Raw genomic sequence first — 4,064 nt, 5'->3', positions numbered from 1 at the left:
TCTGAAATAAAACTGAATTAAAAAATCTCTTGGCAAGGTGTTGTCTGTGTTGTGTGTGAATGTCTTCAAATAGTTTATTTTAATCTAGGAATTTCATACCTTCACCTGTTTGGAGATCATGCAGAAGCTGTTGAAGTTCTGGGTAATTGGTGTCTATTTCAGAACTTAATTACTTGGCCTGCACAGGCCCTGACTGCCAACAAAAGCCCTGGGCTCAAGGCTGATGCTTGGAATTCATATGTAGGGGCTAAGCATGAAATTCTGCTCAGCTCTGATATGTGAAATTACTTGTTAGGAACCTTCTCTGTAATTTCCTAAGCCTTCAGAAAAGGGAACGCTGCTCACGTCTGTGGTACAGCAGTGCCTACGACTGTGTGTACCATATGAAGGGGAAAAAGTTACTGTCCCGCTTTACTGTGGGTTTGGTTGATGATGCCGTCCTTAAGCCTATATTTGCTGAAGAGCTGTTTGTTATTTTTGATCTAAAAACTTTGGTGGCAATTTACAGAATTGTCACAAGGTTATCTAGTTTTTCATCACAGTTCACTGAACTTCTAGTGAAGGGCAGTTCTTAACTGTTTAACAGAGTATGTAGAGTTGAAATATAGCACTTGAAGTGTCTCAAAGCTACCATAGAGCCTTTCAAAAAGCTGTCCCTACAGAGATTTATTCTACCATCTATGTTACCCAAATGTTCAGTTCTGCTTTTCTTATTGCAGTTACTTTTTTCCTAAATCACTACTTTTTGTTTCACGGTAAGGAACTGTGTGCCTCACGCCTCGTTGTACATTGTAGGGTAACCTTTACAAACGGGTGGATAAATACATCTACCGACCATGTGGAGGAAAGGGCACTGTGACATGACCTTGTGGAGGTTTTAGTAGAGTGTTTAATGTGGACAGCTATTTTATTAACTTTGTCCAGGTGGCTTTTATCTGACCGTGCCCATAAATGATTATCACTAATAAATTCTACTGGAAGTTATCCTAGTGTAGAGTAGAGGTTAGGCTGAAATTTGGTTGGTGTCAAGTCAGAAAAGAAAATTGAGCACTAGGGACTGAGGAAGAGAGAGGAAACATCTTGTGCAGTAATGTTGAGAAGACATGGAATGGGCTAGGTAGGTAGTATGTACTTTCTGCAGCTACCTTTGTTTTGAACGCTCACCATTTCAGGGTAGTTGTGCTTAAAAGACTGACCTCTGTTCTGTGCTGCTAAGCTGACCGTGACAAGTATTATACAGTAAAACTTGGCTTTTTCAAAAGGCACTGAGAGGGTTAGGCAACACTGGAAGAACAATATGCTATGTCTTCAAATAAAGATGATAAATCCATTTACAGCTACTTACCGTGAGAATAAAAAGACTGTTTACATGACGTGACACAGTCTCACTTGTGTTTTGACTTTGTGTTCTGCTCAAGTAAAAGCAAATACTCCTTTGATGGGTTGTTGCAATACAATTTTCAGTTATGTGTAAAGGAGAATTGCTCAACATTTTCCTATTACTGTTTTATTTTAGATGCACATCTGTAACGGTGGAATTGGGAATGAATTTGAAACTTATGTTTTGGAAATTACAGCTTCTCCCGGAGTACCTCTCCTTGTGGGCCCTTCCCCTTTATTCCTAGGTTGTTTTCCCCTTTCCAAAATGTTTGGACTTGAGTAGCCAAAAGCAGCAGCAAATTCCAGAATCTCAGTGGACATTTGTTGAAGTGGGCTGTGCCAGGAGATGAGTGAGTGTATGGAGTTGCTAAACCTTCTCCAGGGGAAAAAGGGGTGAAAAAAAGTAGGTTTGGATCAGATAGTTACCACTTTAAGTATGTTGGAAAAAGTAAGCCCTGAATTCCTTTCTTGAACCCAGCTAGCTCATTGCCTGGTGAAAGCCATTGAGGGAAATTGTCTACTAAGCAGTGTGTAGGTGTCCATGACTTTAGTGTCCATTAAACAAATCAGGTTGATTTGCCAAATAATGTTATACGCCTGTTGCTCATCTTGGAGGAAAAAGCTGTTCATTCTCCATTTGGAGATCTGAGACGTGAATTCTCAGACAGGCATGTGAGTCACCATTTTCTCACAAAATTATATCAGAGCAAGAGTCTTTCCTAATACCATGGGAGGAGGTAGTTGTGGTCTATGAAGTTTCAAGCCTGTCTTAAGCCTGAGAACCCACGTTTTATGCGTGAGTGCCTGAGTATATTCTTAGTTGGGGCTCCATTAATCTTTCTTTTTAGACCGTTTCATCTTTATCTGCAAGTTAAATGTTAATTGGGTGAGAAGGAATGTGAAGGAACGTCTGCTTTCTTACTGAGTTAAAGTTATGGGCATGAGTTCATGATGCTAAGAAAGTAACTGTATTGATCAGCACTGCGAACAGGGCAGTAGATGCACACTAGAGATGAACTTCAAAGTACCTACCTGCTTTACAATTTGCTATGGTTTGAAGTAAGTATCAGGCTTCATGATTAACATTAGTTTTGAGACCTTAAATGGCTTTAATGGGCTCCTGAAAAATGGGCTCCTGAAAAAGCCCTATGTTTGAAAAAGGTTGTAAAGGGTTGCATGTTTACATAGTCTGGGAAAGCTAATCAAGGCTAAACAACGAGGCAGTGGTGTAAAAATAATAAGTGAAGTAGCTTGATAGTTCAGCATTAATGATGACACTTCTACAGCCTGGATTGCTGTGTAGAGCCTGTATGATTTAGTTGTGTGATAAAAGCTTGAACTTTGGCATGGTGGAGTTCCACCTAAAGTCAAACTTCAACCCCAGTGCGGCTGGAAATCTCACTGCGTTGCAGCCTGAGAGTAAACGGGCCCTCAGGAGCTGTGCTGAAATTTATTTTCAGGTCACACACTAAAGCTTGGTACACTGATAGTTGTACTTTTTTAATGAAAAAAATAAAATATTTTTGCATCCTGCTTACCAGCGCAAAGTAGCTGGATCAAGGAGGTCTAGTACTGTTACATGATTAATGGCAACATTTTTCAGCCTAGAAGTTGCAGCCGGGCCTGTTTCCTTAAATGATGATACACTGCTCTTTACTTCGAAAGAAAACAGTAGACACTGGTTACTTCGTGGTTTTTTTTCAGAAGTACTTGCAGACTATGTCTTCATAGTTTCTTGAAAACCTCAGAAATTGATCTTGTTTCTTGATCTTAATCCATCTCATTCAAATCATGACAAGATTATAAAAGGCAGTTTGCTTGGTTGCTGTAATCAAAGTTGGAGCCAATGATTCAGTTCAAATACTGTAAAGCTATAATGGAACAAGTCAGAAGAAAAACTTCATTTCCTGTTTCATAGCATGTGATAAATCACAAAAATGTTTTACACAGATTTGCTGTGTCTGTTAACTTCAGTGTTTATTCTTTGATCATTCCTCTCAGATTTCACCATTTTAAAACTTTGACCAGTATTGGGAACTTTGTTATTTTTTTATTGATTTTTTTTTTTTTCAGTGCAATAAATCCTTGTCTCAGTGATTGTTGATTCAGGATTGACAGCAACAGCATTGACACACAAGTGCACAGACTCTTCTACAAACAAATAGCTGGGGAAGAATCATCTCTTTCCTATTTTCTACGCTTAGGTCTCAGGAATCTTTTCTTGACCCTGTGCATATATGTTGTAAGAATTATTGAGGAATCAGGATGATGGGAGATACCGTTTACAGACTAAGTTGCAGTTGCAACACTCCCCAAACAGAATGAAAAGGCAAAATGCCTTGAGGCAGCCTTCCCTGCCTCTGCGCTAGGGGCGGTAGCTGGGCGAGTTTTCGGCTTTAAGTCTGGCTTTCACTCCCAAATGCTGCTGGGGTTGCCGTTGAAAATGTGTGAAGAAGTGGGTAACTGAGTTCTTGTGGAAGTTGATATCTCATTTTCTATACGCGGACTGTGTTGCTATGTAAGACTGAAAGGGTGAGGGTGTCTAGGGGACAGAGACCACTGGGAGACCTAAACCCAAACATCAATCTCTCGGCTTGCTTTATTCAGTCTGCTGCAGTTACCTCATAGATCACGTCCAGCCTTCTTTTTGGTGCCTCCTCACTTTTAGAAAACAACTCAATTTT

The sequence above is a fragment of the Ciconia boyciana genome, chromosome 6, assembly GCF_034638445.1.
Source record: "Ciconia boyciana chromosome 6, ASM3463844v1, whole genome shotgun sequence".
NCBI classification, from domain to species: Eukaryota; Metazoa; Chordata; class Aves; order Ciconiiformes; family Ciconiidae; genus Ciconia; species Ciconia boyciana.
The sequence above is the reverse complement of the archived record's forward strand: the minus strand, read 5'-3'. Positions refer to the sequence as shown.